The sequence below is a fragment of the Myotis nattereri genome (assembly GCF_964212035.1).
Source record: "Myotis nattereri genome assembly, chromosome: 9".
Lineage (NCBI taxonomy): Eukaryota > Metazoa > Chordata > Mammalia > Chiroptera > Vespertilionidae > Myotis > Myotis nattereri.
This window is the reverse complement of record NC_138084.1, coordinates 21069087-21095268: the sequence shown is the minus strand read 5'-3', so window position 1 is coordinate 21095268 and position 26182 is coordinate 21069087. Positions and strand designations below refer to the sequence as shown.

The following is a 26182-nucleotide window of genomic DNA, read 5'->3' as shown; positions in this document are numbered from 1 at the left end:
CTTTGGCTATTTAAAATGAACTGGGACATCAATGCATTTATTTAAGTATGCATTCATGTCTGCGTACATATGCAGAACACTCATCCAAGAAACCGTAGAAAGGACTGCCATTCTTTATTTTATCTTTAAACTATCTGAGTTTGAAAGGGAGGCTTTTAAAAAATCAAGAATAACTTCAAAATCCAGAGGGAGGAATTACCAATAAAGTAAAACCACTCATGTTGATTTATCATTGTATTTCTGCAACCATTGCTTGCTTCAGTAGCTTGTCACTGTAGTGCATGAGGTGGGGATGGGGGGGAAGGAGAGTCATCTGGATCTCTTGTGGCATATAAATCTGATATGGATTTTTAAAAGTCAATCATAAAGCTCCCCCAAGTGGATATATTTAAAACTACACCAAGAAACCAGCCACTGTCTCTGGGATGGCAATCAAGACTGAGGCCCCAAATAAGTTTGTTTGGTTTTTTCTTTTTATATTTTTATTGAATTGATTGGGGTGACATTAGTTAATAAAATTATGTAGTTTCTACAATACAGCATCTGAATATTGTATTGTGTATTCACCACTCCAAGTCAAGTCTCCTTCCATCACCCAAATATGCTTTTGATTGACAGCAGTGACCTAGCTTATCCATCATTTTGTACATAATTTTATAAGATCAGCATCATGGGAAAAAGAATTCTATAAATGTTAAAACACAACCTGCAAAAATACTCCCCCTGGCTCCCTGCGAACTTCCCTGGGCCTAGACGCTGCCTAGGACCAGACCTTACCTGGACTCAAAGGATCCAGGGATATAGTGATTTACAGCTGCTTGGGATGGAACCCTCCTGAGACCTGCTGGAAAAGCTCCATGGTCCATTTAATTGTGTTCCTTATTCCACTATCCGGGCTGATTATACTGAATTACTTTGCACCCCTGTTAAGCCTGTCACTTAGATTCTAGAACAAATTAAGTTTGTTGAAGGCTTTGCTCTTTCTCTCTATTAAAATATTCATATCTACTCTAACAACCTGATAAAAAACTGGCTAAAAGCCTTGCTGGTATCCCCAACAGGGAGTGCCATTTTTAATGAACCCACAAGCGTCATAAATAAAAAATAACTGGTCTTAATAAAGAATTGATAGAGCAGCTCTGGCCTCACACAGGTGTCAATGGGGAAGCTCCACACAGCCTTGGGAGACTCAGTGCAACAAACAAGTCTCCCAGAGCCTGGAGGCCCCCATCTAACCAGCAAACTCCAAAGGCAGAATCAATGAACTTAATGAGTAACTTTCCATAAAACAGTTGAAGCTAGTGGGCCTCAATGGGGTTGGATGGGAGAGGGTGGTTGGAAGCCTTCCGAGCGTGTATAAGAAAGAAGGGGAGGGGGTAAGGGCATAGTGGTGGTAACAGTAATAGCTAACATGTTTTGAGCATTTACCACATACCAAGTACTACCTTCCCAATAACCCTAGCAAATGGGGCAGTGTTAACCTCTTTTTACAAGTGAAAGCAAATGGAGTTTCTCTAAGCAGCACAAGGTCTGACCCAACCTAGCTGTGTCCCTAAACCCAAGTGTGTAGCCACTAAAGACTTGATAAAAGCTTTAGAAACACTGCTTAAAAGTCTTAACTCCTTATTTTTTAGCAACAAGTGGGACATAAAGTCAGCAAATACGGCATCACTTCCTTCGGGGGCCAGGGCACCAAGCTCCCTGGCTGGAATCCTGACCTCCTCCCTACAAGGTAGCAGACTGCTCACTCCAGCCCTACCACAGAGAGAACGGGACTTAGAATCCCAAGCTCCAGAAAATACACTAAAAATATACTCAGAAGGCCTCTGGAATCCAAAGGGATCTTCAGCCCTGGCTCAGTCACTTGGGACTGCGCTACATACTAAACCAGTTATCTCAGCCCTCTGAGCCGGCAAATCACCCATGAAATGAGGCCAGCCTTAACCATTCACATCCAGCCTTGTTCCAAAAGGATTGAAAGCAGCTAATAACACCTACTTCACTGAGTGGTGGTCAGAATGAAATAGAATTTTATTAGTTATTTATGACAATAGCACTTGTTATGGGAGAGTCTCCATAAAGTGCCCAGCACAGTGCCTGGCTCACAGTAGGCTGGCAGTAAACGTGTGTGTCCCTGCCCCCTTGTCCTGGCTGGTTCACATACAGTCCCAATCCTCCCATAATGCCTTCCCCAGGGCTCCCACGCCAGAGCCACCACCACACTCTGATAAGGCTCCCATTGCATTGCTGTCCTCTCTCCCCTCACAGCTCTTCATTTCTTTCCATAAACTCATGGTTCAGAATGGAGGTGGGAGGGATGCAGGAGAAGGGAGATCAGGAAAAATTGGTTGAAACTATCCTAGTTTCCCTCTCACTCCGCAAGTTCATTCACAGGAAACGTGCTTAATTCACCAAAAGGCTATTGTTACAGGGCATCCCCTGTAGAAGAGGTTTCCCTCATTTCAGTCCAAGCCTCCTTCCAAGAATGAGGGGCAGGCACAGAGGAAGGCCTCGCCTGAGGTAGCCCAGTGTGTGACATCCACAGAAAACAGAAGCGGGGAGTGACATAGGAGTCCAGATAAGCAAACCTTTGCTCTTTTTCAATCCTAGCATTTTCCTGTTTTATTTAATCACGAATTTCAGACAAGTATCATTTTCTAAAACGTTAGCACTCCAGACTATCCAAGCTAAAGTGTGTAATCTCAGTTTGTTCGTCTATGATCCTGGGATAGTGATAAACCGTATCTCATGAGATGGCTGTGTGGGTTAAACGCAGTAATCCATGTAAAAGGCTTGGCATGTGGCAAATGCTCCATCATAAAATAGATTTGTACTAACTTCAAACGCTGGCTTCCAGTTAGAATGCCACTGTTGCTAAGGGAGAATATATAGGGTGGAGCAAAAGTAGGTTTACAGTTGTTCATGTGAAAAAATAACACAATAATTAACAAATAATAGTACAAGAAGGAACCTGCAGATCACAAGACCAACATCTACGAAGAACAGGCAACCTACTTCCATACACCAAAATGAGCCAACAGAAAGTGATGGTGGAGGATAGGGACTTGAGTAGGAGCCCTCTGAGAGAGGTGATAAATATTCACAGGCCCAGGCCTTACATGCCTGTGAATTACACAGGAGGTAGTTAGGGGACGTCACTATGGCTGCCACTGCCCCTGTGAAGATTTCATCGCACTCACCGTCCAAGCCAGTGTCACCTTGTACACATCCTTTCCAAGGCAGCCGAGCCACTGCAAGGAGCTTTTCTCTGAATTCAAACAGAATGTAATAGTGGGTTTGGGACTTTTGAGGTTTGTCACAGGCACGATCAGTAACAAGCCTTGCCGGATTCCCCCTGGCTGCGCCCACCAGCAACTCCTCCACCTGCCCAAGCGACCCTGAAACTAGAAGCCAGATGCACCCCGGAGAACGCTCAGGTGGCCGGCATGCTTCGATTCATGGGAGTAAGGACAGGTCACTTATAGGAAGTGAGCGAGTTTATATGGAAATGTCCCTCAAAGACATTTTTGGCGTAAGAGTGACATGTGGTACAACAGAAGCACAAGGTTTCAATCAAAAGATTGACATTTGTGTGCCAGTTCTGCTTATTCACTCTGCTAACTTGGTCAAATCAGGTAACTGCTCTGGTCCCATCCACTCCCCCAAATAACGGAATGAACACACACTTTATTCTCCAGGTTCAGTTGAGCTCACATTTGTTTTAAAAAAAAAAAGTGTAAACTTTGCTAAACTCTCTACTCTACAGGTTGTTATTGTTACTACATGGTGTAGGGTTGAAGGGAGGGTGATAGTTACCCCCAAAATTGTCCACCAGATAGTAACAATAGCTACTCTTCATTGAACTTACCAAGAGCTTTGCCAAGTTCTATATATCTACTCCTACCAAGATCCTATAATGAAGGTGAACTACTATTCCACTTACAGAGGGGAAAGGAAATACAGAAACGTTTGGCCATTTGCGCAGGGCAGCAGAGCCGGATTCTGAACTTAGGCCAGTGGTCCTCAACCTTCCTAATGCCGCGACCCTTTAATACAGTTCCTCATGTTGTGGTGACCCCCGATTTCATTGTTACAAATTGAACATAATTAAAGCATAGTGATTAATCACAAAAACAATATGTAATTCTATGTGTGTTTTCCGATGGTCTTAGGCGACCCCTGTGAAAGGGTCGTTCGACCCCCACAGGGGTTGCGACCCACAGGTTGAGAACCGCTGACAGGCAGTTCAACAAGGCCACCAGACAAGCAGCCTTTTGTTTTTAACTCCGCAAATGATGGACATCAAATGCAAACTTTGAAATGAACAGTGGTGGTGGAGCTCTGCTTATGTTTGGGTTTATGTGTCTGTGTGTGTGTGTTGGGTGGTGGGGGGGTCCTTTTTCCTGTAGTTTTAAGTGACTGTGTGAATCACTGCAAGAGGCTGTGTTGCCAGCTTCTGTTTGTCCTGTCCTCTGTATAATGTGCTAACTCTTTCTAGAAAGCCTGTGCCCACACTGGCTGCCTGGATCAGCGCTGTGTCACCCACTCCAATGTTGCACTTTGATCAAATTGGCCGCGGCTTATCCAACCTGCTTGATGGGAAGGAACAGGTTGCTGTGTTTCAGATCATCAGAAGGAACAAGCAGCTTGTCTAGAAAATACATGTATACATGGTTTGTGCAAATTGGCTACAAAGTGAAGAATTTTTGCAAAAGGAAACAGGCCCCCAGCTAGAGGGACAAGGGTGTTTGGACAGGATGCTAACACAATGATCATTTGCTGTATCAGTGAAGGCTTGCATTTTCCTAAATGAACCATGTTCTTTTTCTTTTTTTAAAATATATTTCTTTAATTGATTTCAGAGAGGGAGAGAGATAGATAGAAACATGATGAGAGAGAATCATTGATTGGCTGCCTCTTGCACGCCCCCTCTTGCGGGGGTTAGAACCCACAACTCAGGCATGTGCCCTTGGCTGGAATCGAACCTGGGACCCTTTAGTCCGCAGGCTGACACTCTATCTACTGAGCCAAACCAGCTAGGGCAACCATGTTCTTTTTCATTGCCAGGTCTTGGTTCAAGCTACTCTCTCTGATTGAGTTGTCTTTTCCATTCCTCTAACTGACATCCTCGCTTTTATTCAAGAATCAGCTTTAGAGTTCTCCTCCCTTGGGAAATCATCTTTGACCCTCTCCCTGTGATGGATTAGGGACACCAATTACCAAAAAGATCCCGGTTGTAATGGAGAAGAAATGGGGCTTGGTTTCGCTTTAATAAGCACATCTGAATTTACATTCTAAATGAGGGTTCAGCCTTTAAAGAAGCCATTTAGTCCATTTTAAGAGACTAGCTGGGTTTATGGTTTTAGTAACCCTTTTAGAAGGTTAAGAAATAACTTAAATTTTCCAGAGCACCATACCAATAAAGGAGGCATTGCTTTTCTGAGTGAACCAAAAATCTCAAGACTGGAATGTATCTTGGAGATCATCGCCAGCCCTCCCTTCATAGATGCGAAAAATAAGATCCAGGGAAAGCTGAGGTCATGCAAAGCTCAACTAGGACATTGGTGGCAGAGTTCAGATAAGACCCCAACTCATCTTCAAGCCAATCACATCCTCAGGGCTAATCTTTTCATCTCACACTCAGAAAACAAAGCCAGCAAATGCCTATTTTAAATCTCATTCCATGCTCCGTTTTGCTTCACAAGTTAAAGCATTATATTATGCTGAAAATTTAAAGCAAAGGTGAAATCTTGTGAGAGCCCAGATTATTTCATAAGACATATTCTCTCCAGTGAACACAGGCCGGCCCCAAAGTTCCAGGGAGCCAGTCCTCCGTCCAATGTTCCTTGAGTATCGCTTATTTACACATCATTATCTCAATTTTTGTCATATTTGAACATCACTTTAATTATTATTTACTTATTTCTGTGACTCATTTTTAACACATCTTTCCTTAACTCACTTTTTAAAACATAAATACCTAGTTTAAATTCAGTCTAAGCAAAATAATCAATAATCCAAGAAATCATGGGTTTGGTATGTTATTATACTGTTTTTCTAGCACATTTAAGACAAATAGATAACTATTAAAAACTATTCATGTGCCACTTAAAATCACCCTGTATATAACATTCTAGGAAATTGTGCTTTTACTCTAGAGCACAGTTGATGCCATCCAATGGGGAACTGTTTCCTGGTATTCGCCATAGTTTCTATCCAGCCTTCTGTATGTGCCTATTTTATCTGAAATGCCCATCAGTAGTAGCACATGCAGATCCCAAACTAAAGCTTATCCTTACACTAACAGCTTTCTCATCAACCGCTAGATCACCACGCCCTTCACACATTTGATCTGTCACTTGTTTGAAATAATCCTTTCCCCTGATTTCTTCACTGACTATAAATAAATTAGGAACAAACAGCAAAAATAATTACCCTTTCACCTAGGAAAACACTGGTGACTCCGACTTAATGGTCTACCAGTGACGTATGGCTTTACCCAGCATAACGATGAAAATGCGAAATAGGATATGGGTAAGTTATTTTCACACAAGCTGTCACTTGTCACACAAATTACATGGGCTTCTATTAGCTGTTTAGTTCACAGATCTTTTTTAAAAATCCATGCACAGTACCGGCATCATTCCTGGATCTCCTAGGAGAGGCAGAACAATCCCACAAAACCACCGAGAATAAAGTCTGCGGGGACAGCACCTTTTCTGCATGTGTGAAGATTCTGCTGGGAGTGGTGGAAATCCTGTTGGTCAGTCATCCAAGGATTCAGAAGTCTTCAGAGGGGGAAAGGATGATCTGAGATTGTGAGAGAAGCCTGAGTCTGGATGCCATATCAGAGCAGGAGCTGAGCAAGTTGGCCAAGTGGTTTATGGGTCTGCCAAGCCTGGGCACGGTGAGGCAGGCGGGGTGTTGCTGGCGCCATGCAAAGGCGATGCTAAGGTCGCCTGCTTTCCATCATCAATCTCCCCTGGACAGAGCCTCAGACGGTGCCTTCCATGCACATTCCTGAGGAGCAGTGACTGGGGACGCAAAGCTGAGGAGCCTGTGTTGCCAGGGTCCCTGTGGCCTGAGGCTACAGCTGTTTGGACAGCTTTAGCCCCGGGGTCTTGTTAGCATTTTAGGAAACTAGCAGATGCTTTTGCAAACTGACCTGGTTTTGTTCACAGCTGTTACACCTTACTGTTGGGATATTTTACTTTTTCCCTAATAGCAATATTGATCCAGTACTTAGTATGTACCAGGCACTGTTCTAAGCAGTTTCCCTGTAATAACACAGGCAGAATCATACAGAGTTCGACCTGGAAGGAGCCAGTGCTACTGCAATGGAAGGAGAACCCTGGACTATATCGGGAGGAATGCGTCTTTTGCCACCTATGAGCTGTGAGGTCTGGAGCGAGCCTGCCTCTCCAGGGCCTCAGTGTACCCATCCAGTGAGGTGGTGAGAGATGAGAGATGATAAATAGGTTTCTAGGCGAAGGCCAACTCTGAGCCAGTTGAGTTGCCTGGGACACGATGTTGATTGAGTGGGATTCTGAGCCAGCATGGGAAAGTGTCACCATCTATGATACTGTCTGCCACCACGGCACGGGAGCCGGCAGGAGGCATGTCACCCATTGGCCATCTCTGACTACAGCATTTCTCAGGTCCTTTCCTGATCAAATTACTTGAATTCATGGTTCCAGACCAACTGTCTCACTAAGCATAGCCTCTTTACAAATTAAACAGAGAAGGGGAAGAAGAATTCACTTTGGAACCTTGGATACTTCATTTCTGTCATAATGTATGCTGTAAACTCCTTCGACAAGGAGTTTAATCTCCTCAAGGCTCAGTTTACTCATCTACAAAGTAAGCAAACAAATATTTAACCTTCATGTCATCCTAAGGATTAAATAAATGTGTAAAGTACGTAGCACAGTGCCTGGCATCCTGCTGATCTGTGATTAAGTAGAAGCTACCCTTGGTATCTTCATCATCATCATCACTAGCAGTCTATCAACCCCAAACTGGATTTACAACATTTTCTGAACCATGATTTGTAACTTAAAAAACATACGCTTACAATGAAAATTGATTACCATAATTTTTCTTGAGGAATACACTTGAGCTCCCTCCCAAGGAAATATCATTCTGATTTTTTTTAATAGAAAATTATAAAAATAGAAGATGTTATCATGAACTCCCGTGAATATATTACTAAGCTTCAAGAATTATCATCTACTCCTGTTTCTATATTACCACCCGTTCACCCCTCTTCCAGGCAACCTGGATTTTTTTCAAAACATATCCTAGATACGATAATATTTCACCTGTATATCTACCGCTAATCAATAGAAACTGTTCATTCTCTGTAATCTTAAAAGTATGTGTTTTAAACGGAATGAAATGGCAACAGGAAAGCATAATTAGGACATTATTTCCTGACACCTCTAATAATATTCCATAGAGGTCACCAACAAGTGTATGTATGTAAAAAAAATAATAATAATAAGGGGCCGGCTCAGGAGGCCACGTGGGGCCTGTGGTATGCCTGATTTATGACAGCTAGACAAAGTGAGTTATTTCATTCTTTCAGATATTTATGACACCGCTAAAACACTGAATACATCAACATCAGAATTAATCATGAATAATATTTAATTAGTGCTTGACAAGGATCAATTTGGCAACTCTTTTTGTTCTTTCTCCTTCCCCTGAATAGAAAAATAGTCATAAACTAAAGTGTTTTATTTTTTCCATCTGCTTCTGGTAAAGCGCATCCCCGAATTGCTAAGTTAGCTGAGATCTCCTGAACTTTCATATACCCAGGTAATTAGACTCAGATGCTGTCCGGACTGGGATTATAAATCACGTCTGTGTGTGTAAGCAGAAATCGGGCTGCTCACACCAAGCGCGGTGTCGCTGTTCCTCACGGACCTGCCCATGGAGCGGGCGGCCCCACGAATCGGCAGAGCAGAAAGAAGCTTTTGTGTAGCTCCCATGCCAACGAACCCCTCTCTCACCTCCTGCAGCCCCAGAAAGCACTGATTTTAAGCTAAATTCTTTAATTACCAAAGGAAAAAGTCCTTTTAGACTCTCAAACAAAAATTCTGCCCAGAGCTACACTAGTCATTAGGAGACAGGAGACAAAGGCTGGGCAGAAGGTAGGCGGTGATGGCGTCCTTCCAACCAGATTAGATTGTTAACATCCAAAGCACTTGGTGCCCCGAACAACTTCTGTGGCGCTGTGTCCCAATCAGGGAGTTTTGTTCTACAGCAGAACGATTAGGAGAACTTTCAGTCCATCATTTTGTAACCATATTTGCATTCATTTAATTTTAACAGAACAGCAATATTTGTTTCAGTTAAGCTAGTGTTTGAAATTGTGGAGCCAAAGGATCCTGGGTTCTGGAAGGGGACTGAAAGGAAATGTTAAACTGATTGTTTTTTAACTTAAAGGGAGGGGGTGCCATTCTAAGGGATCCCCTTTTCTTTCACTCTGACTCACATCAAGTAAAACTATCCATCATCTATGGAGACTTGGGGAATGGAAGACCAGCTAATATTTGTTAAGTTCTATGTGCCAAGCATGGTACATCCTAAAAGAAGCCTCAAAACAACTCTGGAGTGGGGGAATGTAGTTATCAGTTTATAGACGAGAACACGAAAGTTCAGGTGGAGATAGGTTTCTGGAGCCACTGAGCTAACACTTAAGAGGAGTCCAAACTCAAGCCTTTCTGAGCCTACAGTCCAAGTTTGCACCACACAAGCTGATCCCCTATCATGGATCTTCCATCCTCATAATTATAACTAATATTTACTGAGCACTATGTGTTAAGAGCTTTAGATGCATCATCTCACTTAATCCTCACACTATGTTATTCTTATTCCCAGTTTACAGATTTTTTTTAAAAAAGGGGCTTAGAAAGGGTAAGTGGTATGTCCATGGTTAGAAAGAGAAGTCATCTGACGGCAGGGCCCTCCCTCAACTTTCTGCAACATCTACCTGAGGCAAATTGGGCCACACTCAAGATTTTATGAGAGGTAGGATACTCTGAAGCCCTCAGTTCCCATAGATTTGTAAATACTGCTAACTGCCTGGATAGGCTCTATGAATTTCATACCACGTAAGGGCACAAATAATTAGAATTCAGACCCCTCCAGCACTGAACATGCAGCACACTTAGACACACACACACACACACACACACACACACACAACCCTCCTAAGAACACAGGCAACAATGGTTACAAACTACTTGTGAGTGTTTTTCACAAGGGGGAAGAGGGAGCTCTACAGAGTTTATCATAGAAAAGCTAAGCCGTAGGAGATAGGATTAAAATAAAAATTCTCTCTGCTTTTACTGTCCTTGTACCAAATGCTGGATTTCCCTCCTCCATGGCTGGGGAGATGAGGTCAGCGGATCTTGTTTCTGCTCTACTGACTTTTCCACATGCAACCTGATAGCTTCTGGAAACAAACCAATGATTACAAGATCACTAAAGTATGTTGTTTTAATTAAAGGAGGGTCCTATGTGGAGGGGACCCTCCTTTAATTAAAGCCTGTCAGTGGTCAACCCAACCAAGTTCCAGGTGAGAATCTCCTTGCCATGGCCGGTCTCACCAAGCCCTTCTTCCACTTCAGCCTCCACCTCACAGCCTGACTGGGCCCAGTTCCGCTTTGAACCCTCATCCAACTGGATCAGCCCACCTAGAACCTCACATGTGACATTTTCCAGATCTGCCTGGAGAGGTGAAAAGTTAGTGCATTAAAGCAGTAATCCCCCCCAAGAGCTGAGGCTTGAAATTTAATAGGGCTTTGAAAAAGAAAGGGAAAAGGAAAAAGCATGAAAGTCTAGACTGCCAAAAAATAAATTGGCATTGTTGTAAAATTGTGTTTCACAGCGAGAATACAAATATTATTCATGTTAAGGCAAGGGTTGACCCAAGATGTGATTTATAGGCACTTCAAATGCAGGACAGGAAGTAAACGGAAAAATTAGGGTGCAAGGTCACCGAGTAGGCAAGAGTCAACTTAAGGGTAAAGTTAAAAACTTTAGGAAGGGAGCACACAGTTCAGCTTGCCATATAAATTAAGATCTGTCCTCACTTTGAAGAAATGGGGAAAAATCTAATATTAAGGTGGGTGTGTTACTGAAGGCGCTTTCTCCTCAACGTACGAGAAAATAGGAATACTTGTTACAGGATGAGAAACGCCAAAGGGATGTTTCATAAAGAAAACGGCAAAAAGGTTGATGCATTCCGGGAATACTGTTATCAGTCAGTAATGTAAACAAACAGGGGTTTCAAGTTAAAGGGCGTTGCAAGCACTGCGCTGAACAAGAACAAGGAATCCAGACCAAGGTTTATTTTTAGGGATGTGTTGCTTCATTTTTTACTAAAATAGTCTAAATTGATTTGGACAGTTTCCAAGCTTATCAATGGCCAGGAGATGGTGACTGAAGCACAAAGAGGTGTTCAATTGTGGAGCTCCAGGGACTCGGCTCTCTCAAGCCACCCTGCTCTCTGGCCATTCTGTTTAAAATATAGCTTGCACTAAACGTCACTCCCTCCCACCGTCCCTTCCCCTCCCCACCCTGAAAATGTGGATGTTTCTCAAAGAAGCACTAGAGGGCGGAGCTTTGAGATGTTCTAAAATTAATACTGGAGAACCAGCCCCAGCTTCCTGGCTTCTACCAGGGGTAATGGTAGAATGGCTGTGACCAAACTTCTGGAAAGCCTGTGACCGTCTTCCCTGTGCCAAAGTCCATAAACAAAACAGGCAATACCCTAAGGGACCTGTAGGGCTCCCGGCAGAAACCAGAGCTATGGCAGCGAAGCGCTAAATTTCCGCCCAATACAAGGCATCCCAGTAGGGGGCGCTCCATGCTGAAGAGGATCAAGAAAGCTGAGCCTCAAAGACCTCTAACTGGCCCAACATCCTCCACTGACTTTTAAACAAACGGGCAGGGGCTTCCCTCACCTCTCAATCCACTCCCAAACCTGGGGCTACCTTTCACTGCAGTCCTTTACCCATTGACCAAGCCCCTGATGCTCATTTTACTGTGATTTCATCTGCATATAAATATGGGTGAGAAAAGCTAGGAAATCAGGAAAATCAACTCGGGGCTAATGCATCCTTTATTTGCAGCCCTCCTTTAAAACTCTCTGTCATCTGTTGGCCTGTTAGCCCGGAGCAGCCAGAGTCAACAGCATCCCCAGGGCTGCTGTGATGCAGAGAACAGGGCGACTCAGTCCTGGGCTCCCATATACAGCTCCCACAACACCCAGCCGCTCTGGCCTCTGAGAGGCATTCTCATGCTGGGACACAAGGGAGTGTGTTTTGGGGGCTCCGCGTCCTTTCACCACTCCTGTCCTCTGCTGGGGACTAAACACCAGGGCAAGCTAATAACCAGTCATCATCACCCAGCCCCCCAGTCAGGGTCCTCATAAACCCATGTGCTCCCAGCGTGTCTATCACAGAGAAATCTGATCCCAGCTAAGGGTGTGGGAAGGGGCAATGGCAATTTTCTCTTCCTTTCAAACTTTGAGTTCGAGTCCCAGGCCAGGTATAATTTAAAATTTCATTCCGACAGCCTCTGCAGGACTGCTCTGAGTTTCCGTTTGCTAACCTGTTGAAAGGTGAGCACAGGGTAACCACCTCATGGAATCACTGAGGGGCTGGAAGGCAGTGAGGAGGTAATTCTTGTTGAATTAGCCTGCTTTCCCACCAAAGACTTTCCCTCCTGTTGTTCACCTTTGACCGCATGTTCACACCCACACCCAAGGTAATTCGGCACATTAGGACAGGCACAGGTTCAGAAGCTGCGTGTCAATAAGGTATTAAGAGTATCTCTAGGGCTGGTGTGAATGCTAACGATATAATTATGTGTTTGCATACGTACATAACATAGAGGGTACTTACTCTACAATAATTATGACCGTTATGAAAGGGGGTACTTGGGTAACTTGTCCATTGTCTTAGTAGAGGAAAGATACTCCTGAGAAAAGAGCATGGCATTTACACCAAAGCTCTGTAATTACCAGTGGGTTTCACTAAGTGATTCAGGGCAGCTCTTCTGCATTCTAGTCCCTACCCACCACACACACATCCCACCCCCACCACACCACACACACACACACACACACACACACACACACATCCCACCCCCACCACACCACACACACACACACACACACACATACACACACACACACACATCCCACCCCCACCACACCACACACACACACACACATACACACACACACACACATCCCACCCCCACCACACCACACACACACACACACACATCCCACCCCCACCACACCAAACACACACACACACACACACATCCCACCCCCACCACACCAAACACACACACACACACACACACACACACATCCCACCCCCACCACACCACACATACACACACACACACACATCCCACCCCCACCACACCAAACACACACACACACACACACACACACATCCCACCCCCACCACACCACACACACACACACACACACACATCCCACCCCCACCACACCACACACACACACACACACACACACACACATCTAAGAGCTTTCCTTAAAATAGAATAAACCTTGAAGTGGTTTATTCCATTATCCAATGCTGCCTCTCAAGTTTGCTGCCTGATTCAGGGCAAATCAGTAGAGCTATTAAAAGTCTTCCCTAGAGAGGTTTCGAAGATCAAATGAAAAAACTCATGTAGAAAATGACTTAAAATTTAAAAGTACAATGATAATGATCCCTCCTCCACTGTACACATAAAAGTAGCCACCCCCCCCCCCCGCCCCCCAATGAAAGGACACAATCTAGGGCATTTTGTTCAGTGACACAGCCTGGTGAGGGAACTGAAATAAAATAAAATAAAAAATTTTTAACTAATAATTGTCACTCATCACGGTCTCACTGAAATCTGGGTTCAATGATGAATGGTCAAATCATGTCAGAGCTCCAAATTACTTCCTCTTTGTTGCCCCCAACAGGCATTCGCACCAAACTTAGTGTCACCGCAACGGAGTAAGCCCTGGCAGCTCCGTGTGTAAGGATCACTGGCCATTGGTTCGTTTCTGGAGGCCGAAAGTGCGTGCCATGGACACAACATCATGGGTGGGTCACCCCAGGACTGGGAACGTGGAGTAGTGTATCAACCCGAGTTGCTAGAACTAGATAAACAAACCATCAGCGCTCAGATGCAATGGCTAAAACAGAGCAAAGAGGCTCTTCAGAAAAAAGCCCTGGAGAGTACTAAGTTTATTTAAAATCTCCTCCCAGGACATCCTAATAGGAACCCAGGCCAAGGCTTCTGTAAAAGCCCGATTAGATCATCCTGCCCTGCCTTTCAGGAGTGTCCACAACAGATGGAGGGACACAGCTTTAGAGGAAAGCCCGGATCACATCCGTCTACGGTCGCTATTGGCCCTGTTCTCCGAAATGCTATATGTTATCTTGAGCCTGTTTGTTTTTTATCTGTCAGAGTGGTTTATTGTCAGGGAAATGTGGTGTCAGCTGTCTCTTCCCCACCATCAAAGCTGCTTCATTAAAGTTAATAGTGTTTGACTTGCAGAGATCTCTTACCGAGGTAACCCAAGAAAGCCCCTGGTGGCTGTTATTTTTCCGGCAGTAAAGGCACCAAATGGATGCAATAACTGCCTTAATCTTTTAGAAAGAAGAAGAAGAGAGAGGGGAAAAACCCTACTACACGACTCCATCTAGTAGCTGCTTAATGAATGCACCTTGAATTCATGAGGATAACTCTTACCGTTCAGTTTGGGTGCCGGACTAAATGGCCTGTTGTCCTGACTCTGTCTCTCAAGGCTCTTTGGCCTAGGGGTTGTCACTTCCCCAACCTGAACTTCAGTTAATTTTTCTCAGAAATACAGGGCAGGGGGTGGGGGGCGGGGGGTGGCACGTGGATTATAAGGAAGTCTTTTTTTCCTAACTGGGGAACCTTCTAGACAAAAGTAATCTTACAATGAAGCATGATACATAAAGCAGATAAAAGCAAACTTTTCCTAGCCAAGGTGGGAGGTGGGCAGAAGTCCCACCTTTTCAGCATCTTTAGCCTCCTCTGTACCCCCCTTAACCCGTCTTTATCCCTCTCCCAGGGCGTCCTGAGCAACCTCTGTGGTACCCCCACTCACTACTTCATGGAACGTCATTGGAAACCTACTAACCTAGAGGAATTACCTTCAAGGTCTTTTCTGCTCACTGCCATACAAACCTGAAACAGTTGTGTTTTCTTTGCATTCTGTCTTCTAATCACTGCTTTGTACTGTGTGCTGCCAGGTCTTCCTTCCCAACTGGAATAGTGAATCTCAAGCAAGTCCCAACACCTCTGAGTCACTGAGTGCTAGGTATTCGGTTTAAAATGTCCCTGCGACTCCATTTAAATCTCATCACCTCCCTCCCCTGCAGGGCAGGCTGGAGCTGGACATGTGACTGCAGACAGCTTCCTCACCCAGTGGGCCAGCCTCCAGGGTGGGAGAACCAGCAAGGGAGTCCCAGACCGCACTGTGCACGTGACCACAATGAACTTGGGCATCCTTGCCCCAACCACCAGTGCAAGCTGCCCCCAAGCCAGCCCCTCTCAGCATCCTGCCATCATCCCTCTCCAGTCCTCTTGTCTGCTTCAATAGGCCAGGGGCCAAATTTGCAGGCCTGCTGCCCAAGCACATGTCCATAGGGGTACCTATAAAGCAGGTTTTCCCTTCTTACTTGCATGATTTCACCCCGCATTTACTTTGTTGAAGGAATTGCCCCCATCCTCTGTTTCTTCCTCGTGGAAAGGGAAGAAAATCATGAGCATTGTTCCTCCAAAGGCTACAGCATAGGAGACTTCCCCCCACACCCTCCACCTTCCCCCATAACCTCCAGAAACGGTCTCCAGGCTGAGATAGGAGGCTGGGTCAAAGACTGGAGGCAGGAGGACCAAATAGACCCCCTGTCGGGGGTAGGGGCACAACTGTCACTAACTTTCTTTAAAATGTTGCATTTGCAACTAGGGCTCTAGTTGCCAAACCCAATCTCATAGAAAAATATCCCACCAAACATCCCGTACATGTGTAATACTAGATGTCTGCCAGACTATATTTGTGTTGTATACATGTGGCCAGACTTGGATGGGTACCAGCATAGTGCACCTGTGTAAAACTCTAAAGAATCCCAAACCACACATTTACTTTTCTTTTTTTGGCCCGAGTCTCTGAGGGAGAAAATAAAACCAGAACAAATAGATTAATTCATTCACTGATTCATTCATTCATTCATCCATCCGTCCATCCATCTGTCCATCCATCCATCCATTCATTCATGCATCCATTCAGCACTGTCTACCAAGCCTTTCCTTACCCCGGCAGGTGTTAAACACTTGAGCGAGGCAATGGCAAATTTCTGTTTGGCCATGGTTATTCAAAACCACAGAAATAATCCCATTTACATAAGTAATGCTGTAGCATTATTTCTCAATAGTTCATTAGGATTCTCACAACAACACTAAGATGGTTACGGTAGACATAATCACTGTTTTACAACTGAGAAAACAGAAACATGGCAAGGTTAAGTGACTTGTCTAGTGCCACAGCTAGTTAAGTGCAGGACAGGGATTAAAATGTAAGTCACCTGGCTTCTGGTCCCAGGCTCTTTCTGTTGGACAAAACTGTGATTTCCTTACAGCTGCCGTTACAGCGACTGTACATTCCGGATTCTCAAGGATCCTTTCTGTTTCAAATACTCTGTTCCCTTGTCTTCCAAATTTGGCTTGTCAGCCCACTTGAACTAGCTCTGAAAATGTAGTCACTTGTACCAGATTCAGGTTTGAAAAATATAGCCATCCCGGGCTCTCTTTTTTAGTTCAAATGGATCGAAGTTAGATATAGATGTTATAGTATTAAAACTAAGCAGGAGTCACGATTTTTCAATCAAACCATCCTTTGGTGTAGAAAATTATTTCACTAAGCACATTATTTAAGCTATTCTGAAAATTGCTCTGATGTTCTTTTTCCTGTTTCCAATCCTTCCATCAGGCATTCTTGTCGGGCTTCTGAAGGGCCCCCTATGCTCACTTCCAGTGCAGAAATGTGTTCTTTCTTGGTTCACTGGGATCCTTCAGAATGTCTGGCACTGAAACATATTGGCTTTAATCAAAAGGCTATGATTTCTGTGAATTCCCATTAAGCTAGTGAAAGAAATCTGCATTTTAAAAATACAGTTAACACATCACGATACAGTGGTACTGAAAAATGCTTCATGTTTAAAAAACTACTTAAGCAGATGAAACTAAGCTGCCTATAATAAAAATATGCTCATTTTTAGTGAAACCCTTCACTTCTAAATAGAGGGGTTAGTTTAGTACATATGTGCCCAATTAGCCATAAAAACTCAACTAGACATGAACCATGCAATCCGCCAATCCGCCTGTTGACATTAAAACATAGATCCTATTAACAGGAGTGTAATTTAAATGGTTAAAAAGTGATAAAGTACATAACTATCATCTGATAGGATTTGAAATATGATGCTGCTGTGTACTAATGACAAGTCAGTTTTGAATTATGATTCCAGCAAAGTTGAAAATAGCTCAAGCATGCTAATTAGTGATCCACAAATTCAAGAACTGCATCATAGTACATTATATATTATATTCAGTCACACCTCTTTGACCATGAGCTGGAGCATATTCTCTAACATTCAGTGAAAAGGGCCACGGGGGTATTTTTTAATTTTAGGTCCTAGATGTCCTAGAAACACTGCACACAACTTTCCCCATTCAACTTACCTTTAAAATGTGATGTAACTCAAGATAGTTTCTCAAGGAAACATATTGAAAAGGACCCAGGAAGTGCATAGAAGTTCACAAGCTACTGGGGAAATGCACAAAGAGCGATCAATATAATCACTTCTCTCCACATTGGTGACCCTCAAACTATGTAGGGACATAGGCATGGGGAAGTCAGTGGTAATAAATAAGAACTTATGTACCTTACCTTTTTATTATAAAATAACACCCTATATATTTAGGGGACAGGCTTGAGCCCATCATGAAGATCCCATTGGATCACCAATGAACTGGTGCCCTTGCTTTGAGAATCACTGCTCTTGATACTTACAATATCGAGGCAGAATTTATTTTTTAAGCATTTATAAATTAAATTTAAAAACTGATTACTTTGGAAGACGAAAGTAAACTCCAATCACCTCAATTAACTGTCTCGTCTTTGTAAATGGCCACAAAACTGTGTGCTGCAGCCCCCTTGATGGTGCAGTTCCAGTTATTCCCCATCCTTAGAGTCAGTTCCTCAGGTCAAATCCAAATCCTATTTGCTCAGGCTCAGCAAGTTCCCTCTGGTTTTATATCCATTGGAAAAAGAAATAAACTGTAACACCATTCTCCAAACACCAGGTCACCACCACAAACTTAGAGGATCTGGGCTCTGTCAAAATTACGAGATCAGAGGCTGAATAATGTGTCCCTCTAGTTCAGAGGTTCTCAACCTGTGGGTCGCAACCCCTTTGGGGGTCAAACGACCCTTTCACAGGGGTCGCCTAAGACCATCGGAAAACACATACATAATTACATATTGTTTTTGTGATTAATCACTATGCTTTCATTATGTTCAATTTGAAACAATGGAATTGGGGGTCACCACACCATGAGGAGCTGTATTAGAGGGTCGCGGCATTAGGAAGGTGGAGAACCACTGCTCTAGTTTCTTGGGGGCGAGGGGTAAAGTCAGCATGTGAACACTGGCTGGTGAATCAGTTTCTTTAGTTCATGTAGACTAAGCCCATTGGGTATGAAGACTTCTATTCAAAGTTCACCAAACGTTACTGTGGCTTTACAAGACAACAAAAATGTGAAACTTAAGGAAGAGATCCTGTCATAATGGCTTCCGAACCAGGTTCAGTCCCTCCCCTCCATCTGCTGGCGCACCTCTTCAGAGCAGCATTCCACTACATCTCGCCCGGATGATTGCAGGAACCGCTTAACTGGCCCCTCCACCTTGAGTCTCTCATGATTCACACTGCTGAAAAGGTAATTTTCCAAAAGTCCAACTCTGATAAAATTACTCCCCTGATTTTAAAAAAAAGAAAAGCCTTGAATCATTGGTGCCCATTACCTGTGAACAGAATTAGGGTCACTTTCTTTAGCCTGGGATTCAAGTCACTTTCTTCTTTCTAAAGTCACTTCCCACTTCACTCCAAGCAATCTTCAAGGCCCACTCCTCTCTGTACAGACTCCTCTGCTTTTCCTCTTGCAGTCACCCTACCTGGAGGACTACCTCCTGCCTTCATTCCACCTCTCATCACCCCTCTAAGCAGAAATCCTACCCCTGTTTAAAGGCCTAGATAAGATAAAATCCATTGTTTCTATTTTTAAAAAATGCAAAGAGAAGCTTCTGGTACATAGCATTCAATAAATATTATCTGTACCATTGACATTGCTGCTACTATTGTGAACATGCTATGAAGTCTTTAATCTTCCCATGTGGACTAGCCTCTTCCTCCTATGAGATTTTAACTCTGATGTTCCCTCATAACTTATTTCCTTTAATCATTATTTAATTATACACTGAATCTTCTCTTACAGACTGTGAGCTCCTAATCTTATTTAATTCATCTTTGTGTCCTCAATGTCAGAATACAAGGCCTTACACACAAGTATTTGAAGAAAAATGTTAAATATCTCATGAAGCCACAAGGAGGCACCATTGAGCTACTCTAACAGTGGCATCATCTACAGTTAGTAATGAAGGTTCTAGAATTCAGAGGCTTTTCTCCCTTGAAAGTGCATTTATAAGTCTGTTTGAAGTACAGTATGCATTATGTATGGTTAGATATATATATATTTCCATGTTAACATGGAAAAATGGTTGTAATCTAGTGAATTTTAAAAAGCAATAAATAATAAAATTTGTATGATTAATTTTTATAAAATACCTAGTATTCTTAAATATAAACCCCAAAACCCAAAAAAGTATGGAAGAGTATCCACCAAAAGTTAGTAGCTATTATCTCCAGCGGGTGAGGGGTATAGACAGTTGAAATATGGAGGTTTTTATTTTCTATTTTGCACCTTTCTGGATTTTTAAAAATTACCAATACGTATTAATTTTATGATCAGAAAAAATAAAGCAATTTACTTTAGAAAATCTCAAAGCAAAGTGTCTACTTTATTTTTCTTGTAATCTCAACTCCGTGTCTGATGTAAACACACAATTTTGGGAAATTTCTGATAGATTAAAAAAAGATTCCCAAACTCTCTTGGCACATGGTGCCCTTAGTGTCTCGGTAATTTTTAATTGCACCTTTAGGAAGAAAGAAACTCCTAATAGTTCCATTTGTTAAGTAGTGAAATCCAAACAACTTAATAAGTATTGTGTCCTAACAATTTGAAAAATATATATACATAAATTGAAAAACTATATATATTCTTTTACTTAAATAATCACAATTACTTATTAATGGACTATGTATAACTATTGGGTATTATACAACGTCTTAAACTTTGGAATCAGATTGTACACTGCTCCCCTCACTTCCTACTCCACACTGATTTTCATCAAAGCTACCACCAAAACCCCAGCTTCCCAATGATATGAAAGGGATGTAGCATAATCTAATGTTGAAATCATGAACACGTCACACCTAGAGCTAGTAGTTCTTGGGTACCCCAGAGATGGCCAATATAGTTGTGTTTCCCTCAAAAATTTAAAATATCATATGGCACCTCCATGAATCTAATGTGTGGCACCAGTAGATTCAAATGATAAAGCTGGTTCCCTGTGAGCTGGCAATGGGAAAACAACCTCATTAAATTAGCTTTGAAATTATTCCAACCAAATAGCTCAATCAAAATTATTTTGTTTTCCCTCAAGCAAAGTCTTCTGGGAAGGATAAAAGGATAGTGTGGGAAATCAGGCTGAGCTCAGGACTCTAATGGTTCCCATGTCCCCCCATTCTAATCTTTCCAACTCAAAGCTGAGAACCAACATCAGCCTCCTAAGCGGCACTTCCCCTGGTGTCTGGGTCTGGATTTCCATCCAACCTATTGACTTTTCCAATGTCTTTACAAATGTTTGAGGCATTGCAAAGGTCTAGGAAAGCACTGGGGGTTGGCCCATCACTGAACTGCTAACTGCTAAGTAAGCCTTGCTCCCTTCCCAAACTAAAAGGGATTTTCTTCTCCCAGGAATCACTAGTTAGTTCCTGGGACCAACACTATTCCCCTCCCCCGCCCAACACACCCCCATCAAGTACAGAACTGCTGCTATCCAAGCCCACCTAAAATTGGGATTTAAAAGCATTTTTTTTCTCTAAAATTTGATGAGCCCAATTTCCTATCTTAATTTAGTGAGATGGCTTGCAATTTTCTATTATCAACACACTAGAGGCCCAGTGCACAAAATTCATGCACTCAGGGTGGGGAGGTCCCTCAGCCCAGCCTGTGCCCTCTCACAGTCCGGGAGCCCTTGGGGGATGTCTGGCTGATGGCTTGGGCCCGCTACCCATGGGGAGTCAGACATCCTTAGTGCTGCCGAGGAGGCGGGAGAGGCTCCCGCCACACTGCTGTGCTCGCCAGCCAGAAGCTCGGCTTCCCCCCGTGGGAGCGTACTGACCACCTCCTGGGATGAGCGTCTGCCCCCTGGTGATCAGTGTGCATCACAGTGACCAGTCATTCGGCAATTTGGTCTATTTGCATATTAGCCTTTTATTATACAGGATATGTAATTAAATAAAACCCAAAAGGCATCTCCAACTTGTACAGAAGGAAGCTCCATACACGCAGTATTTAGAGAATTTAGTCAAGAATACAGGGATGTGGAAACAACTCAAATGTTTATAGCCAGATGAATGGAGAAACAAACATGGTATGTACCATGGAGTATTATTCAGCCTTAAAAAGGAAGGAAATTCTAACACGTGCTACAACATGAATGAACCTTGAAGACATCATGCTGAGTGAAATAAGCCAGATTCAACAGGACATATGACTGTGTGATTGCACTTATTATAGGGTCCCTAAAATAGTCAGACTCACAGACACAAAGTAGAATGGTGGCTGCTGGGGGCTGGGAGAGTGAGGAATTATTATACAGATTTTCAGTTTAAGAAGAAAAAGTTCTGAAGATGGATGCTGGTGATGGTTGCAAAACAATGTGGATGTACTTAATGCCACTGAAATACATATGTAAAAATGGTCAAAACTGTAAATTTTATATTATGTATAAAATTTTTTAAACTCACAGGGTTGACTTTCTGGTCAGGGAGCCTTTGATTAAACTGGAGTCATATCCTAAATGTCACGTGAACAGCTTGCAGCAGACCCAGAGATGACCAATGTGGGTGATACAGTGTTGAAGAACACACGTGGTGTTTTAAAACCCAAAAAGTCTGTTAGAAAGGAAACTTATCTAAACAAGAGCAGTAGCAAAAGAAACAGTGATAGAACAGGGCTTCTACCTCCTCCAGGCTTACAGGAGAAAGTGTAAAGTATTTCCTACAAATTTCAGGATTTCCCAACCCTTCAGACATGAGTAGAAAATTCACACTCATCTTCTCTTCAAAGTTGGTATTGCACTTTTCATGCTATAATAGGAGGCATGACGAAACAGGACCTAGAATAGGAGCTTGAAAAATGAGCAAATGCAAACTGACCCGGGTTCCAGAACCCAGTGTCCTGGGCATGAGGCTTCCTATGCCAAGCTCTGTTCTAAATGCTTTCCAGTATTTACTACATCTAATCCATGACCACCGTATGGAGCGATAACATTATTATCCACCTCTTACAGAGGAGTAGCGTGAGGCACAGGGAGGTGTCATAGCATGCTCACAGTTTGTAAGCGGAGCCACCAGGATTTGAATCCATGCAGTGGGCCTCCAGAGCCTACGCTCACAGACATATCCCGGCTTGAAACACCGTTTGAAGGGTATTCACATGCTTCATATCTGAAAGAACATTCATTAAACACCCACTGTGTGCCAGGCACCATGCCGGGCACTGCAGAACTTCAGGAAAAGCTTCTTCCTTGTTGGCAACTGACAGCTCCCAGAACACTGGGTTCTTTTCACTGCTGTTCCGACTCCACCCACTCCACACGCAGGCCCTGGCTAGGGCCGCCTGTAACACCCTGGGAGCCCTGCGTGGCCTTGAGGAAAGGGCGAGCAGGCCCAGCCACTCCACCTGGCATTGCCCAGGGTGGTTCTCAACAACAATCAATCCCCAAGGAACCACGGGAAATTCCAAACTTTCTGCCCCCACTCCCAGCCTCTTCCTCACCAAGGCTTCCTCGGAGAAGTGAACCACATAGGAATCGTAGGAATCCGCAGGAATCCATGGCCTTTGCCAGAGAGCAGGCCAGTTGCAGCCTCGTGGCCCAGCCCACAAGGAAAGGCCTTGCCTTTAGCTCATGTCACTCCCCTAATTATTCCCTGGGCCTGGAGTCCAACAATAACAGAGCATCTTTCATGAGCAGCTCCCACCAGGAACCTTGGAACCTCATGCGTGCAGCCAAGCACTGGGAAGTGCTAAAGGGTCAGGGGGTTTGCACAGCCAGCAGTCCGGGGCCTCTGGGGGAGAATCCCAGCCGGTCTCTAGTCCAAAATCCAGATAAAAAAAAAAATGCCAGAGGCCTCAGCTGCCTCCAGGGTCTACTTCCTGGGGCTGGCCTGGGTCACTGTGGGTGGGGCCCTAAGAAGGGACAGCAGCTGCACCTAAGTCACCCTTCTGAAAAGGCAAGTGGTGGGGAACAGGACACTAAACATATTTCCTCAAGGGTCACATTCCCTGAGCCAGAGCTCCCAAGGCTACAACTCTGTACTGCAAATTTTTTTTTAAAGTATTTATTAAAAATCAGTCCTGGTAGAGACATGGGGAGTAGGAGGTATGGTTCTAGGATATAATGGCAGGCAAAACAGCAAGATCCCTTATATTATTGAGGTGGGAGAGCAGGCAATAATCAAATTAATAATTTCAGAGTATGGCTAGTGCTTGGAAGAAGATAAAATATTGTTGTTGCCAGGGGTGGGGAGATAAATGGATATTTGAGCAGAGATCTGAATAAGGGTCTTGCAAACCAAAGACAAGGGGAAAGAATTCCAGGCCGAAGGAAGAGAAGTGCAAGACCCTCGGCCTCTGATTAAATGCTGATTAGGGTTTTAAGAAATGTTTGATGAAAAATAGTGTCCTCAAAATTCTAGTACAAGGTAGAGTAAGTTATTTTCTTAAGAGTAGAAAGATCAAAGTGCTATGTTGAAAAGAAAGTTGTCCTTGGTTTTAAATGAAGATGCGAAAAGAATGTGTGAGAATATATATTTCTATGTCTTTTTAAAAAGCCTTTCATGTCCTTTATCCTTTAAACTTTTAGAATATGTAGGTTGAAAGCATGATACAATCTTCAACTTTCAGCTCATGAATTGGGAGGGCTTTTTTCCCCTCAGAATTAATGATGACTTCTGTTCTGTTGGGATGTAATTTACCTCCCTTGTTCCAGAATTTGAAATAAGAATGCCGTGTGCCTATAATTGCAATTTTGGAAACTAAAAAAAGAATGTGTGCCCGTGGATTAACGCGGTGGGAGCACAGATCAGGCAGGGGTTGTTTTCTAATATTCCTTTTTTGCTATGAAAAGTGGGAAGAAAAGAATACATTGTAAATAACTGGCAATCGCCTTGTCCTCCATGCTAATGCGTTTTCCACCGCTGTTTGTATCCCATTTCTAACATCTACACCACCTACATCCTCTCCAAGCTACAATTACAGTAGAGAAGAGCACGAGGTCTTTGCAAACCCTGGTACAGTGAGTGCGTCTGCTCACGTACAATCCACGTGCACTCTTCCTTCTCTCTATGGGCAGAATTTCTTGGGGATCCTTCAGGCCCCGGGCCATATTTCTCCCTGGGCGCTAATTAAAACCAGGTGCGCGGGGTGGGGTGGGGGGGGGCCCTTTTGGGACAGAAAAGCCTTTGCGGGGGGCCTAAAGCTCCCCCTTCCGGTGTGTTTCCAAAAGGGGATTGGTGAGCAGAGCAAAGGGAAAGCTGGCAATTCGCCCGGCCGGCAGCCGGGAGTGGACTGGTCAGGGCAGGCCCGCGGCCTGGCTGTGCGAAGTGGCCAAGGGCAGAACGTGAGGCGGGGGGACCAGAGCGGCGGGTGACCTGGGGCATTCCCGCCCCGCCGCTCAGGAGCGTGGTCCGCGCCCACGTGGAGGCCCCAGAACCACAGCTCTCCCGGGCGGAGGGAAGCAGCGGAAGGGAAGCCGCAGAGCCGCCGCTTATCTGAACGTGAACCTCGGGCGGGCGGCGGGCTCCGGGCTCGGGTGAGACGCCCGGCCTGCGCCCCGGGTGCGCAGAGGAGCCCTCGCCAGGAGCCCCCGACTCCCGGGAACGGCTCGCGCTCCGGCGCCGGTGCCAGGACGCCCGCGGATCGCGCAGCGCTTACCCTCGGCGGCCCGTGTCGCTCGCGTCACCAGGAACCGGGGCGGGAACAGCGGGTCAGATCGCGGGTGACGTGGTGAACTTGGCCGCGGAGCGCCCCCTTCGCACCGGTCGGGGCCGTCAGGCGCCCCGAAACTCTGAGCTTTTGGAGACGCGAGGCTGCGCAGCGCGGGGTCCTTGTGGGCTTCTCTGCCGGCGACCTTTGGCCTGAGACTACCATCCCTCCCGCTGTGGCCCGAAGCGGCAGATCTAGGAGGGCGGTTGGGCCTTCCTGCAAGGAATTTGGCGCCTCTAAGAGCTCTAAGTAAGACTCCTTAGAGAGCTGCACCTGAGCTGCCTGAATCCCAACTCCAGGCCCTGCCTCTAGGTGCGTGACCCCTACTTACTAGGGTCACGGAATTGAGTGTGGGTGCTTAAATCAGACCAGTTTTCAAAGTAGGGCCTCCGAAGAAAGAACAACATTGTTTGGACACAAAAAGTTAAGGTGCAGAGCCAAACAAGGACCCGAAAAAATGTTCTTCCAAATTCTGAGTGGCCATTTCCTGTTCCTTGAACCAAAGGGCAAGCCGGCCTGCTTCTTCATTGTCTCTAGTTACTGTTCTTAAAAGCCCGTCACCAGGTACTACATAGCCTGACAGCCTTGCTTCCTGAAGGGGTTACATGAATTTTAAGAAACCCCAGGAAAGAGCCATCCAGATGGGAAGGTTTTTAATTTTAAAAATATGTATCTT

General features: G+C 44.3%; 1 protein-coding gene across 1 annotated transcript in view; it reads right to left on the bottom strand.

The window, feature by feature from the left end:
* The window catches only part of LOC308524029 (uncharacterized protein), a 124106-nt gene extending 98286 nt beyond the window's left edge, over window positions 1-25820 (bottom strand). The window contains exon 1 of the mRNA XM_081098166.1: window positions 25456-25820. The gene's annotated coding sequence lies outside the window, so the exon portion shown is untranslated. The remainder of the gene's footprint in view (window positions 1-25455) is intronic.
* Between the last annotated feature and the right edge of the window lie 362 nt (window positions 25821-26182).